Below are 16,925 nucleotides of genomic sequence, written 5' to 3'. Positions count from 1 at the left end.
TAGAGGAGTTCTCCCAAGGCCTAATGGCCTTTTCAGCACTTAAATATCAACTACGTCGAAATGATTCAAGTATGTAACGGGTAAAGGTATCTAATTGTTGTGTTGTGTCCATTCTCTAGATGGATAGAAGCAGGTCCGTGTACATACCCCGACTCTACCTGTGCCGCCAACTTCTTGGTGAGGGAGGTGTTTCCCAGGGGGGAGTGTGTGAAGTCATGAGGTCAGACAATTGTCCTAAATTTTTAATATAGTATTTGAACAGATTAGCTTGTTGCTTGGTATAAAGCACAATTTTTCTTCAGCGTTTAGTCCTCAAGGGAACGGTAAATGCGAGAAGCTCAACGGCTTGTTAAAGGAAAGGATAGCCAAGTTGAAGCTTACTCTGAAAAAGGGGTGGCTACACTGTCTTCCGCTGGCACTGTATGCACTCAGAAACCAGCCTGGTTCTGACCATCATCTCATGATGCATGATCTGATGGCCAGCCAACAGGAGAAGTGCTAGAATTGGAAATGCAAAACTACTTGAATTGCATGACATCTAGTCTTACTGTCATTTCAGGACAGCTGCAGCGACGACAAGCAGGGTGCAGGGTAGCACAGAACAAAGAAAGAGATACTACAACAGACCCAGTTTCGAAATTTCATGTTCCTCCCATATTCCCTGGGGACACAGTTCTGGTGAGAAACCACACAAGAAAAAAGTGGGACGAGCCGAGGTTCAACAGCCCCTTTAGAGTGCAGGATGTTACACCCTCAGAAGTCAAGCTACAGGGAAGAAGAAATTGGATCTTTCTGGGCGGCATCAAGCCATATATCGGAGAAGACCCTCTGCCTGCACCCCACCGCGTAGAGACTACAAACAATGGGGAAGAACCACAGCAAGTTCAGACGAGATCCATGACGAGGAAGAAGGCCGCATGACCAGCAAAACAGAGACAAGGAACATTTTGTGCAAGTTGTGGTTTAATCTTGGACACTTCCTTTTAGCAAAATAAGAAAAAAGGGACACAAAAACACGGACACTCTGTGCATCCTAGTTGCAGGATGAAGAAAAAAAATTGCACATATAAGGCAAAAAGAAATATTAGCTTGTTGATTTTAGACTTTGGACTGAGGCACACTAAAGCCTTGAAAAAAAAAGATATGCCAGATTTTGATTGAGGATACATAAATTGGAAGAGAATACAGTATCCTGACTCTTTCAATACAGGAGCCTTATTTGGACTTACTCATGGTGTCCCGCAATAGTGACCTCACCAAAGACATCCTGATCTATTTCGAGTTAGTATTGAGATCATACCTGTCATTGGTGGGAAGAATCACAAACATAACAGAGTTTCTCTAATTTCCCAAACCTAGTGAGTCCCCCAGCAGCTTTGCTGGATTTTTGGGGTTTATTTTTTTCTCCTGCTAAGAGTGAGACTCTTTTTCTCTCCCGCTCTTAGGCATGATTTGAGTATGTCCTTTGACTGTAAATGTGTTTTATGGGCTATGGGGTCTTTTACTCCATAGGGCTTCATGTGTTTTTGGTATATGTGTTACACAGCACCCTCAGTGCAGTAACACAGGGGTGTCATAGTGACCCCCAAACATAGACTCCATACCCTGGGACTGACTACTGTCTCCCAGGGCATGTAAAGTCACCATTGGATTTACTAGTCTCAAATTGAGAACAGAACCAGTACAAACCATCATTTTGTGGAAGTACTGGTAGGGGTAATTCGATTGCTCCTGGGTCTGTTTTCCAATGGGGCACTGTCCAGTCCCCCCTTGTCGAGTTTCTGGCTGGTGGCAGTGGATACCACGCAAAATATTCCACCGGAATATTTCCTATGGGATTTTCCCATTGATTTTAAACGCACCACTTTTTGGTGCAATGTTAAAGATACCGCTGGGTTATTTGTTTAATATTTATTCCCCGGTTGTTTTTTTTTGCCAGGACTCGGGGTTAAAATGGCATTTGTGTTCACCTCTGAAACTCTAACCCAAGTCGAGCCCTTTGTTCCACTTTTTGGCGGGCTTCTCCACAGAAGCCCTCCAAATGGTGCCACTCTCTCTGGGGTCTACAGGATGTGTGGGAGGGGGATTAGGCACCCTGTACTGAGTCGCCTCGGCAACTCAAGTCGCACTCTTGTGTTATTGGCCCAGTGGTGAGCCGTCCGGCTCACCACTTAGCATGTTTGACTGACAGCTAGGCTGTTGAATGGGGGGTTTTGTGCATAAAAGCAGGGCTTTGGGGACTGGAACTTCAGAAGTCGCCACAGGACCTAAAGAATCTGAAGAGGGGAGAAGCTGAGCCATCTACAACAACGACACCACCGGTGGAGCCCTGCTGTACGAACTCACCACTTCCCCGATGACAGAGGAGATCTTCTTCCAGGAGAGTCTTCTTCCCTTTGAGCTGGTGGGACCAACCAGTTTGCCTTTTTTGCCTTCCTGGACTTCTCATGGTCGAATCACCCATGCCAAGCACCCCGGCGGCCGGATAGCCACGCTTCACCACTACCGCGAATAAAAGGGTCGTACCTTTTAATCGTGAACTCCGTGGCTGGTTTCTTCCCTGGCAGTGCAACGACCTCCAGCTTTCTTCCTCATCGAGATAATCTCTTCCTCTGGTCGAAGTCACGACTTGCACCTGCCGCCAGGAACAACTGCCACCGCTGGAGCTTTCTCACCATTTCAGGTACTGTGTCCCGCCTGGTCTCCCTTGCAACCGATTGTCCAAGGTGTCCCTTAAATCCTTGACTTTCTAACTGGGTTGACCTCAGACCTGCTAACTTTGCCTTTCTGAACTGATCCAACCTCTTTTTGACTTTTCTGCAAAGACTTTGAGTGCATTTCCACTATGTGATCTTGGGCACATTCCGCCTTGCTCTCTCCAAGAGTGTGCCTGGCCTATGAACCTTTGGCTCTACGGTAGACCCTGCCTTTCTTGACTTGCTGTGGTTTCTTAAAAGTGTTGGTACTGTGTTATTTTCCTACTCTGCCTTTTCTCTCCCTTTTTAAACAAATTATTGGAGTGCCATCTACGGTTACGTGCTCACCTCTGTTTTGCTAATAAGTGGTGTCTTAACCTAGACTTGTCAAATAATTAACTTGGGAGGTGTATATACTTATAGTGACTGTGTTTGAACTTGCTTGATATATTAGTGCCAGCGTATTTTCATAAGTGTGTTTTTAAATAAATAATTATATACTTTTATACCAAAGCTCTGGTCAGTGTTTGCTTGTTCTACTGTATTTTTATCCCTATTGTGTATACTCTATATACTGCCTAACTCTTCTTGAGAGAAGTCTGACTGCTCAGCCACAGCTACCAGGTAAATCTGGGTGCTGCAGACTTCTACCAATTGGGTTTACTGCTTACTCCTGTGGTCTTAAACTTTTTGCAGTGGTCCTAAAGGGAACTGCACAGGTTTCTGCCTAACACTGGTGTACAGCGGTGGGATTTGTATTGAGTATACATTTTAGTGTGCTTTTAAATACCTTGGTGCAACTAACCACAATGCTTAGCACTAAAAAGTTTATTTTCTAACCTGTCAACTATGGAAAGTTATAGTCAAGAGTCCCTTGCTACAAAAACTGCTGATTGTTTAAGAGTTCTCTGTAAGCATAAGAATCTCCTGACTAAAGGCAAGAAAATTGAGCTAATAGAAAGATTGTTAGCAAACCAAAGTCTGGGTAGTGGTTCAGAGGAACCTACTCTCCCAGAAAATGTAGATAACAGTGATGATATTGATATTGATCAAAGTATTGATAATTTTGAGGCAGAGTCAGAAGAGGAGGGTGAGGTTGTTGTAGTTGTCCCCCCTGGGCCTCTGTCTGCTCTTCCAGCTGTACCTACTGAACCTTTGCCAGGTCCCACATTTACTCCTCAATGTATAGAACTAGAGAAAATGAAGCTTGAATTGGAGTTTAAGAGAGTTAATGCTCAAGCAAAACAAAGGCACCAAGAACTAAACCAAGAACTAAGGCTCAGGGAAATGGAGCTCAAGCATGAGCTAGAGATGAAGAAATTGTCTGTTAAAAATGCTCCTCTCTCCGGATCCTCTAGGAGTTCCAGTCCCAAAAGATCCTGGATGCCTAAAGAGATTGTGGGTATGTATGAGCCTAAGTTGGATGTGTTAGATTGGTTGGCTATGTTTGAGTATAATCATGGGCTCCAGGACATATCAGGGAATGAGTTACTTCCTTGGTTGTTCTCTATGCTCCCCCCGTTGCATCTGATGTGGTAATGGAGTTGGGGGAGGTGGATAAGAAGGATTATGAACGTGTGAAGCTAGCTTTAATAGATAGATTTGGGAAGACCCCTTCCCAGTACCTTAAGAGGTTTAGGACCCTCAAAAAGCATAATGGTACCCCTTGGGCTACCTGGGTGAGTGAAAGTTTGAAGAACTTAGAGGGATGGATTAAGGGTTACAGGGTGAACACTTATGAGGGAATGAAGAATCTTGTGATGTTGGAGTCAATTTGTGATGCCTACTCTCCTGAGCTCAGACAGCACTTGGCTGATTCAAAGGAATTAGATTCCAGGAAGTTAGCTAAGGCTGCTGACTTGTGGGTTGCCAACAGGGCTACTCACAAGGACTCTGGGGCAACTCAGAAAAAGGATGAGGGGAAACAGCCTAAAAAGGACTCCAAAGAGAATTCTAATAATTCCAATCCCAAAGAGGGCCCCAAACAAAACAATAAGGGTAAGCCCCAAGGGAAACCAAATCAGCCTAGTGTACCTTCTGGTGCCAAACCAGAAGGAGGTCAGAACAAGCCACCATTCCAAAAAGCATTTGGTAAATGCTATGTTTGTAGCTCTACTGACCATGTGAAAGGGGATCCCAGATGTAAGGGTAAACCTTCAGGGGTCCACACTGTCTCCTTAGACTTCGCTCCAGAGGAGGAAGTACAAATGGCCATTGGAAACTTTCTACTACTGGCTGATGATCCCATTGGAGTCTCAGCCAGTGTTTCTTTAGTGTCCCTGGGGTTGTGGGAACAACAGAATTTAGATGTGTATAATTATATCCCAGATAATACTAAAGAGTATCATAAGTAGAGTGTCCAGGTGAATGGTCAGGAGACTCCTGCCATTAGGGACACTGGGGCCAGCATAACTGTGGTGGATGAATCATTTTTCAAGGCAGAGGGTGTTGCTAAGGCACCCAAACGCCTCACCAAGTTAGCTGGAGGGCCTGTGCAGATGCTTCCCCAATTACCAGTTCTCATCCAGTGCAATGATATGACTGTGAAGATACCTGTCAGTGTACAATGTGAGGTACCAGGAAGGGTTCTGATGGGAAATGACCTGAAGACTCTTGGAGTAGAGGTCACATACCCCCAGACCTCCTAGTAAAAGGTTACAGGAGCTAACCAGACCTGCAAGAGAGAAAACCATGAGAGGTTCTTCTCTGGAGATGATGAAGAAAGATATCACTCCTTCTCCACTGGAGGTACTTACTGCAGTCTCTAAACAAACAGAAGCAAAGGGGCAACCCCAGACTTCTAAGAAGAAGCCAGCAGCAAGCCCTCCAGTGCTTCCAACAAGGACTTCCCCAAGGTTGTCCAAAGTTACACCTGTAAGTCCACCTCCAGCTGAGGCTGAGAGGGAGGTACAACCCTGTGTGGTTGGACTAGACTCTGAGGAAGAGCTAGTAGAAGGCCAATAACTTATTGGAGATCTGGATCCTGTTGACCATCCTGAGCTGCAGTCTTTACTGGCAGAAGGTGGACCCAACAGGGCAGACTTCAGTAAGGGACAAAGAGAATGTCCAACTCTGGAAGGTCTTCACCACCAGGCAGCTTCTCTGGCTGATGGGCAAGAGCCTGGGAAGTATAGGTTACACTGGGAAGATGGCCTCTTCTACAGTGAACCGACTGCGTCTTCACCTGGAGACTACAAGTGACTTGTAGTGCCTCAAGAAAACAGACAACAGTTCTTGCAACTAGCCCATGAGATTCCTTTGGCCGGTCATTTGAGTTTCAAGAAGACCAAGGAAAGGCTCTCACTCTACTTTTATTGGCCAAAAATGGGGGCTGAGGTAGATAAGTATTGCAAGAGCTGCCACACCTGCCAAACTTCTGGTAAGGTTGGTTCCAAGAATGTGGCACCTTTAGTGCCTCTCCCAGTAGTGGGAGCCCCATTTGAGAGGGTTGGGATTGACATTGTTGGTCCCCTTGATCCTCCAACCTCCTCAGGCAACAGGTTTATCCTTGTTGTAGTAGACCATGCTACTAGATACCCTGAGGCAATTCCTTATGAGGACTGTTACAGCTCAGGCTGTGGCTAAGGCCCTCCTTGGTACTTTTACCAGGGTTGGGTTTCCCAAGGAAGTAATCTCTGACAGAGGGTCACATTTTATGCCCCACTTCATGAAAGCCATGTGGAAAACCTGTGGAGTTACTTACAAGTTATCAACCGCATACCACCCTCAGACAAATGGATTAGTAGAGAGGTTCAACAGAACCATGAAGAGCATGATAGGTGCTTTAGAAGAACCTCTTAAGAAAAAGTGGGACCTTCTACTGCCATGCCTTCCCTTTGCTTATAGAGAAGTCCCTCAGGAGGGAGTAGGTTATTCTCCCTTTGAACTTCTTTATGGCCATCCAGTCAGAGGTCCATTGGCCCTGATTAAGGAGGGGTTGGAGAGTGCTCCTTCCCCCAAGCCAGTCAGAGTGACTGACTATGTGATAGGTCTCCGGAGGAGAATGTCACACATGATGGCAGAAGCTAGTGATAACCTGAAAGCTGGACAAGCTTTGGTCAAGCATTGGCATGATCAAAAGGCTAACATCGTTGAGTTCACTCAAGACAAGCTAGTTCTAGTTATGATTCCAACAAGGCAGAGGGCCTTGCAAGATAAATGGATGGGACCCTTCAAGGTTGTGGGAAAACATGGAGAGGTGAACTATCTGGTGGACTTGGGCAATCCCAGGGAGGCTCCCAGAGTCTTCCACACCAACAGACTAAAGGCATATGTCTCTAGGGCTGACGTAGGAGCCCTGCTTCGAGCTTCATCAGAAGAGGAAGAAGAGAGTGAAGATCTCCCTGATCTCCTCAGAGGCTTACCCTTGGATGAAAAGATTGAAGGAGTGAATCTCTCTTCAAATCTGACACCTGAGCAACAAGAGGAGTGCAAATCTATGTTAAATCAGTTTGCCTCCCTGTTCTCACTTTCACCAGGCTTGACCCCTTGGGGCCAGCATGATATACTCAATGGTGACTGTCTGCCAGTCAAAAACAGAGGATACAGAATGTCAGAGAATGTAAGGACCCACATCAAAGGGGAGGTCAGCAAGATGCTTGACCTCGGGGTAATAGAGCCCTCTACTAGTCCATGGTCTAGCCCAGTTGTGTTAGTACCAAAGGCAGGATCCAATGAATTGAGATTCTGTGTGGACTATAGAGCACTTAATGCAGTCACGAAGACTGATGCCCACCCTTTGCCAAGGACAGATGAGTTGGTGGATAGACTTGATTCAGCCAAGTTCCTCTGCACATTTGATCTGACGTCAGGCTTTTGGCGAATAGCCCTGACAGACCATGCCAAGGATAAAACTGCATTTTCTACCCCAGTTGGCTTATACCAATTTAAGCTTATGCCTTTTGGACTGAAAAATGCACCTGCTACATTCCAAAGGATGGTAAATCAGGTTCTGTCTGGGATCGAGGACTTCTGCATGGCATACATGGATGACATTGCAGTGTTCAGCCACTCCTGGGAAGAGCATGTTAACCACCTAGGACATGTTTTGCAGGCTCTTGAGAAGGCCAATCTGACAATAAAGGCAAGTAAATGCCAGATTGGACAGACTAAAGTGGTCTACCTTAGACATGAGGTAGGAGGTGGAGAAATAAGGTCTTTGCTCAGTAAGATTGAAGCTGTGCAAAATTGGACAACACCTACTACTCAGACCCAAGTGAGAGCCTTCCTAGGCCTCACTGGGTACTACAGGAATTTCATTGAGAACTATGGGACCATAGCTTCTCCACTGAATGTGATCCCCTCTCCAAAATTCCCGAAGAAGGTCAGATGGAATGAGGAGTGCAATCAGGCCTTTGAAAACCTGAAGAAAGCTCTTTGCCAAGCTCCAGTACTGAGAGCCCCTGACTACCACCACACTTTCATTGTACAGACAGATGCTTCAAATGTAGGTATAGGTGCAGTCCTTAGTCAACTGGATGGGAAAGGTAGGGAGCACCCCATTTGCTTCATCAGTAGAAAGCCGAAGGATCCTGAGACAAGGTGGGCAACACTTGAAAGAGAGTGTTTTGCCATTTTGTGGGCTCTGAAGAAGTTTAGGCCATACTTGTATGGTTCTACATTTGTCATTCAGACTGACCTCCAACCCTTGAGATGGTTGATGCAAATGAAGGGGTAAAATCCAAAACTATTGAGATGGTCAATCTGCCTTCAAGGGTTTGATTTCACCATTTAGCACAGGTCAGGGTGTCACCACCAAAATGCTGATGGTCTCTCTAGGATGTATGTCATCGACTAGAGGTATGAGATTCATCCAGGAGTGGATTAAATCCTCCTGTCCCTTAGTCTGAGGGGGGGTGGGGACGAGTGTTAGGGAGAATTCTCTGTTAAGGCTGAATTTCCTAAATCTAGCGAGTCCCCCAGCAGCTTTCCTGGATTTCTGGGGTTTATTTTTTCTCCTGCTAAGAGTGAGACTTATTTTCTCTCCCACTCTTAGGCATGATTTGAGTATGTCCTTTGACTGTAAATGTGTTCTATGGGCTATGGGGTCTTTTACTCCATAGGGCGTCATGTTTTTTGGTATGTGTGTTATACAGCACCCTCAGTGCAGTAACACAGGGGTGTCACAGTGACCCCCAAACATAGACTCCATACCCTGGGACTGACTACTGTCTCCCAGGGCATGTAAAGTCACCATTGGCTTTACTAGTCTCAAATTGTGAACAGAACCAGTACAAATCATCATATTGTGGAAGTACTGGTAGGGGTAATTCGATTGCCCCTGGGTCTGTTTTCCAAGGGGGCACTGTCCAGTCCCCCCTTGTTGAGTTTCTGGCTGGTGGCAGTGAATACCACGCGAAATATTCCACCGGAATATTTCCTATGGGATTTTCCCATTGATTTTAAACGCACCACTTTTTGGTGCAATGTTAAAGATACCGCTGGGTTATTTATTTAATATTTATTCCCCGGTTGTTTTTTTTTTGCCAGGACTCTGGGTTAAAATGGCGTTTGTGTTCGCCTCTGAAACTCTAACCCAAGTCGAGCCCGGATGTGTTGGAGGGGGATTAGGGACCCTGGACTGAGGTGCCTCTTGTGTGATTGGCCCAGTGGGGAGCCGCCCGGCTCACCACTTAGCATGTTTGAGTGACAGTTAGGCTGTTGAATGGGGGTTTATCTGCATAAAAGCAGGGTTTTGGGGACTAGAACTTCAGAAGTCTCCACAGGACCTAAAGAATCCGAAGAGGGGAGAAGCTGAGCCATTTACAACAACGGCACCACCGGTGGAGCCCTGCTGTACGAACTCACCACTTCCCAGACGACAGAGGAGATCCTCTTCCAGGAGAGTCTTCTTCCCTTTGAGCTGGTGGGACCAACCAGTTCGCCTTTTTCGCCTTCCTGGACGTCTCATAGTCGAATCGCCCGTGCCAAGCACCCCGGCGGCTGGATAGCCACGCTTCACCACTACCGCAAATAAAAGGGTCGTACCTTTTTAATCGGGAACTCCGTGTCTGGTTTCTTCCCTGGCAGTGCAACAACCTCCAGCTTTCTTCCTCGTCGAGATAATCACTTCCTCTGGTCGAAGACATGACTTGCATCCGACGCCAGGAACAACTGCCACCGCTGGAGCTTTCTCACCATTTCAGGTACTGTGTCCCGCCTGGTCTCCATTGCAACAGATTGTCCAAGGTGTCCCTTAAATCCTTGACTTTCTAACTGGGTTGACCTCAGACCTGCTAACTTTGCCTTTCTGAACGGATCCAACCTCTTTTTGACTTTTCTGCAAAGACTTTGTGCCTCATTACACGGACGGTGGTGGCCCAAGGTGCTATTAGCACCTTGGTCCATGCCGGTAAAATACCGGCACCACCTTGGTGGAAAGGGTGAATTACCGCCCTATTCCAAGGTTGGTGGGGCGGTAATTCCTCCTTCCCCCCATTGCCCTTCCCCATTCCCATTTTTGCCCCATAGGGCATAATGGGAATGGGGAAGGTGCTAATTACGACACCGCAAATTGCGGTACTGTAATTTGCTCCCTGGTCCCTTTGCCGGTTGGTTTTTAACGCCTGCAAAAATCAGGCGTTAAATTCTCCAACCCGCAAAGGGACCTCGATGTAAGGCGGTAAGGGTTAACGGTCACCGGTACCATTAACGGTGACTGTTAACCCTTACCGCTGTCCGTGTAATGAGGCCCTTTGAGTGCATTTCCACTATGTGATCTTGGGCACATTCCGCCTTGCTCTCTCCAAGAGTGGGCCTGGCCTATGAACTTTTGGCTCTACAGTAGATCCTGCCTTTCTTGACTTGCTGTGGTTTCTTAAAAGTGCTGGTACTGTGTTATTTTCCTACTCTGCCTTTTCTCTCCCTTTTTAAACAAATTATTGGAGTGCCATCTACGGTTACGCGCTCACCTCTGTTTTGCTAACAAGTGGTGTTTTAACCTAGACTTGTCAAATAATTAACTAGGGAGGTGTATATACTTATAGTGACTGTGTTTGAACTTGCTTGATATATTAGTGCCAGTGTATTTTCATAAGTGTGTTTTTAAATAAATACTTATATACTTTTATACCAAAGCGCTGGTCAGTGTTTGGTTGTTCTACTGTATTTTTTATCCCTATTGTGTATACTCTATATACTGCCTAACTCTTCTTGAGAGAAGTCTGACTGCTCAGCCACAGCTACCAGGTAAATCTGGGTGGTACAGACTGCTACCAATTGGGTTTACTGCTTACTCCTGAGGTCTTAAACTTTTTGCAGTGGTCCCTAAGGGACCTGCACATGTTTCTGCCTAAAAGGTGGCAAGAATCACAAGCATAACAGAGTTTCTTCAAGATCCTGAACATGACAAGACAATAAGGAGGCTGCTCACAGTGATTGCAGAGCAGTTTCTTTTGCTTCCGGAATACAGCGAGGACAAGACAAATGTCCCTGTCACCAGAAGATAGCAGACTAATGAGTAACATTTTCTTTCGCTTAATTGAAGACTTTCCAGAACTTGTAGGGAGACATGCCAGTGTTGATGTCCTCACTTTCATTAGAGACCCAGCGAACTCTGTACAGATGAGTATACTCCTGCATGGTACCATAATGCAGGTTGAACTTTATAGCCAGCAGCAGAATCAGTGGAGAAGATTGTAAAAACTTTCCTTCGAGGAACAGATCGTGAAGGTGTTGCCAAGGACTTTGCTTTTTTTTACGCTGGCAAAGGAACAACATGTCATCTGGAGCGAAACACATTAGAGACATTGACTGGGAACTGGTCTATTTTGAACACGCAAATTAAAAGACTTGCTGAACCTATTGCCTCATTTGGAACTTTTGTTTTTAGAAAAGGAACTGTTTCCAGAGACAAGAGACAGTCCACTATTCAGATAAGGCGGATAAGCAGTCTAGCATTGTGTAACCTGCAAATAGAGACCGTAGAATCCAGATCAAAATGGCAAATGTTAGCATGTATTCAAAGTTAGTTTTGCTTCTTTAAATGATTGAGATGGGAAACCAGAGCAGTAACGTTGTCCTCTCTCATGAGGAGAGACGTACATATTGGCCAAGGAACAAATGATGTAAACTCACTTACAAATGTATTACTTACATATGCATAGTATTCATTATTATATTACTGCCATTGACAATTAGAACTGTATTTTTCATTGGTGCACAGAGTTCAGATTCCCGTGCACCCACCTAATGATGTACGCATACAACCTACAAAGGTATCCAGACCTTACATAGTCATTCCTGTTCCTAGAAGGAATGACAGAGTGACTGAACTTGAAATGGATGTGATAAATAATGACACACACACAAAACTTGTTGTAACAAATGAATTGCAATGCCGGAGACAGGGTCGGCATAGTAAACCAGAGAAGGGGTTGAGGGAAGGTACATGAGTAAATACACACCAGGTCTAGTGTCTATACGTTCAGAATCACTTTTCAGAGAATGGGGGAAGCTTGGATAAACAACGATGAGAAGTTCCACACCAAGAGAAGTTGAGAGGCAGATGGAGAAAGCTGAACTTTTAAAGAGACAAAAGACTCTAGAGAATGAACAAGCAGAGATAGCACTGACGAGCACACCTGATCCAGTGATTAAAGGGTCAAGCTTAATTCCTGCAATACAATCACGTGAAGAGACAATGGCAGGATCAATATGGATGTTCATAACCAGGGCCAAAAAGAGGCAGGAGGAAAAGGAAAGACTTACCAGACCTTATCCTACCAGGATAATACATGTGGACATTCCCAGATCATTGATGAAGATACCTGAGAGTCCCCCAGCAAGAAGAAGCTATACAGATGTGTTTAAGGATTTGGTTATAGCAAATTACAGGAAGACCTTAAGAATTATAAGGAGCGTACAAGAAGACAATAACTAATTGAACGATTACTTGGACAGCACAGCACACTTGGGAAACAACATATGGTACCAACACATGAAGAAAGTCGGAAGATGAACTTCAGAGGAAGAATGCTTTGTGTGTGCACTCCTACCTTACAGCATGGGGAAGTCAAAAATCTTTGTAGCTGTCGATGTAGATGTGCAGACAGCACACTGTCTGTCACACATAGCAATGTGCAAGACCAGAGGTCAGTTCATGGGAGGTGATGCTTCACTCAAATGGGCAACTGAAGCGACTGATCCAGATGACGATGATGATGTACAAGTCATAAAGACAAGAAACAATGGCAAAACAAGGAACATTGTGATAAGATATGAAAAGCCTGGAGTTAAAGGTGCAGAAATCAGAAGAGAAACATACAGAAAACTGAACATCAAAGGAGAATCTCCAGAAGAAGCGCAAAGATGGAAGAACAGAGGTCAAATGCAAATCTGGGGAACAGTGCTTTCACCAGACGGATGGGAGAAGGGAGTAGTGATCTGCAGAGCATGGATGATCATTGGACACTATAAGGAAACCATCGAAAATGCACAGATGATATGCAAACCATTATGGCCGAGACTGGCCAGACTGCTAACATGGGTCGAAGACAGAGGAGGACCCCTACAGATAGTGCCACTGGAGAATTCCAAACTGTCCTTCAGATACAATGGTACAAGAAAAATGGGAGAAAATCAGAACTGTGGACACATTTTAAATGCTACAGGAATGGCACATAGTACTGTAGTGATCATGGATCATTATTGGGCATGTGTATCCAAAGCATATGTTAGGTTGCCGAAGGATTGGGGAGGTATATGGCCATTGGTGAATGTCCATGTTCCAGCGTTGGTGATTCCGATAAGTGACCTGAATATTGACAGTTTCCCGAAAGCAGATGCTCACATGAGGAAGCAGAGAACTGTGGAACTAATGAGCCGAATGAAGAGAGAGAATTACTTCTATGTTAAATCAGAAGAATCCTTTCATGCAATCCCATATGAAAACAGCTTGTGCAACTTGTTCAGCTTGATCTCATCAGTGTTCACAACAATCCTGATGCCAAGAGTTCAGGTTGGAGCAAATACTAAATGATTGCAGATAACCAGATGGGAGATGATGCAGACCATCAACACAACCATAAAGGGATTCAAGGTTTATAGTGATAATGTAGAAAGACAAAATGTAGAAAAATAAATGTAGAAAAAAAAAATGTCGAATTTTATTTTATGACGTTTTTTATTCTAAATGGGGGGGTCCCCCCAACCCCCTTTTCTTTTCTTTTTTTTTTACCTTTTTTTTTTTTATTTCCGGAAACCAAAATAAATATATAATAAAACAAAAGGGAATTCGACATTTTTTTTTGTACATTTAATTTTCGACATTTTAACTGACCACCGGGATTCAATGCAATCAAAGAAGAGTTAAGAGCGATTCAACTAATGACGCTCCAGAACAGATATGTCCTAGACATGATCACAGCTATGGATGGAGGTTTTTGTGCAAAAATCGGAGAATCGTGTTGCACGTTTAGACCATCTCATGGCAACGAAAATGGAACCTTCACAGAAGCCATAGGTATGCTGACAAAACTACAGAATGAGATGATTGATGAAGTTGACGATCACAGTTGGTTTGGAGCACTGTTTTCATGGGTTCCACAATGGATGGCAGATGCATTCAAGTTCCTAGGAGCCCTGTTGGTGATGATATTGCTTGGATTCTGTGTTATCAAGATAATAATCTCTCAGTGCCAGAAAACTGCGAAAAAGGCCGTACGGATGAAAATCATGATTGACGTCAAGTCAGGATGGAAGCCCAAAGACCTGACTGATGAAGAAATAAGAGACTTTGTGATGGCCAGCATTTATGCACCAGAAGGAACAAAGTTTCGGTATCCTAAGAAACATAAAAAGTATGTGGGAAAATGGATCTATTGCAATCCAAGTGGAGATGTCAACTAATGACATGGAACAAAGACGAGCACGTAAGAACAGCAGGATGTTTAAAGGGAGTGATAAAGATATGGACCCCAAAGGAACATTTCTGCAGACCGAAATGTCTAGATCCAGAGGATGACAGAAAAGTGAATCCAAAGAAAGAAGTAAGAGTGGTGGATGAATCGCCCAGAGGGTGGAGTGAAGAGGAAGTGCCAAGTGTCATCCACACTCCAGCCACCCCCTTCGTAGTACCTGGAATGTTCACGTCAAAATATGTGATGTATGAAGAACAGATAAACCAGCAGAGAGACGCAGTAAGGCTCTGTCCGGTGCCTTTGAGAATAACAGCACCTTTGAAGTACCGAAACCCAAGCAAACCTGGCCAGTAAGGTACCCACTGAGAAATCCATATCTACAGACACAGCAAAAGGACATTGTCAGAATGGGATACCCGAAGAAGCCAAGAAGATGCTAAAAGAAGACGACTGGTGATGTCATGAGAGATCGGACTGACTCACATATAGAATATATAATGGCCTAAGAATGCTGATAAATAAACGAAACACCATGGATAAGTGACATCTTGAGCCTAAGGTGAAACGGTTGATTTCAAGATGAAGAAACCTATGCCATATGCACGATGAAGACATTAAGTCAGTTAAACGTGTATATACGCAGGAATCCGCAAGAAGCAAAGAAATCGTGAAGCTTGCTATGCTTAATAGAAAGTAGATTACGGCAAGCGCCAACTACATATATCTACCCCAAAAGCACTTCATAGATGAGTGAAAATCCACTACGCACATGAGCAGAATTGAATAGAGGTTACTAAAGGTCTCAAGAGGAGAAGGCCGCAGCAAACAAATCAAGAATTAAAGACGGAGAGAAACCCAGCTGAAGGTAACCATGCAAAGGAGCCAAGGTCGTATCAGACTGGGATAGGCTAGCAATGCCCACAATTAAAGAGAAAAAAGAACACAGTCCTCTGTTCAGCAAGGTCTAGATAAGCCACAGATGGTAAACGCCTGACAGAATTAAATCAAATACATGGAATTGCATGAAGAAGAGGCCGATTTCACGGTGCCCTAGTCACGTGGCAAGGCATGCATAAAGGCATGAGACTTTCACACCTACGCATGGAGCCTTATCGTACCCATACTCCTTAACCTTCTCAGACCAAGAAGCAGACTCAAGGCCAAACTACAAAGCACTAATTGACACACGGCCACTGAGTTGATGAATGGTTGTAACATAAATCTGAGGGAAGCTGGGGTGCAGACTTACTCCCTGCACCTGGCTAATTATTCTGCATGCTGCTAAGTACAAGTAGAAAAGTATGTGTGGAATCGATGCCAACCCAATCATAGTGGGCCATGCAATCTAGGGTGCTATATAGGGTAGAGCCAATGGAACATCATACTTCTAGTGACGTTTAGAGTGGCCAGTTTGAAGGAAGGGCTTAGTTGTCCTACCTGACATTATTATCCAATCCCCTTTCCCCGTTACCATATACAGATATGGTACCTATGTTAAAGTTACCTTCCTATAACCAATCAAGTTGTATGTTAGGTGTTTAAGATTGCACGTCAACGATGATGAGTTTTTGGTATGAATGTTGTGTTTTTGCTGATATTAGTTGGAGTTTAAGCGAGAAGGAAGATCGAGCGGTTGCTGATGTTCATCGAACTCCCCGTTTTCTGTACTTGTCATTAAACTGACTCCCTTTGCCAAACTATTGAGTTGTCTTTATTATTTGATGCAAGAGTACGAATCTGTATCCCCATCTATCTCAAGGATGCTGTTGCTCATCTTAAAGGGCCGTTTGGAGACCCCCAGTCTCATGGGCCGGCTGGGGTCCATTCGGTTCAGGTGTAGCTGGATGCGGATTGAGGACTCGGCTGTCTCACAATTGTCCTTAAAAAAATGGACGCTGGATGATGCTGGTGTGGCACTCCTCTTAGCTTCTTCGCAGGGCTCATGTCCTTTCAAGGCGGATTGCCCAAAACTCAGGAAGGTGACAGCAGGCAACAGCCTTGGCTTTTGTCCAGAGACTCTCCGGCACATCCTACATACAAAGCTTGCTTTCCGAACCTAGCAGGGCATGCCGTGTGCTGGCTGGATACCGGCTCTGGAGCTGCTGGATGGGTCCTCTGGGTCCGGTATCTCCCTCTGTTACCTGGGAGATGTTTAGGGGAGGGATCTTACTTCCCACTTGGAACTCCTGGCTTTCCTTCACTAGCAGAAGATGTAAGGTATACTGTGCCTTCAGCTCGGGTCCAAATGAGTCCTTCTTCTTATGCCTTGCAAAGTCTTCAGATGATCTGATCAGTGAGGGGATGAGGCCACTTTTGAAGCCAAACAGGGTCCAGGGATTCGTGTAGGCCAAACCTAACTTAAGTGAGCCAA

The sequence above is a fragment of the Ambystoma mexicanum genome, chromosome 14 (assembly GCF_040938575.1).
Source record: "Ambystoma mexicanum isolate Mex_15411 chromosome 14, UKY_AmexF1_1, whole genome shotgun sequence".
NCBI classification, from domain to species: Eukaryota; Metazoa; Chordata; class Amphibia; order Caudata; family Ambystomatidae; genus Ambystoma; species Ambystoma mexicanum.
Note: the sequence above shows the minus strand (reverse complement) of the source record.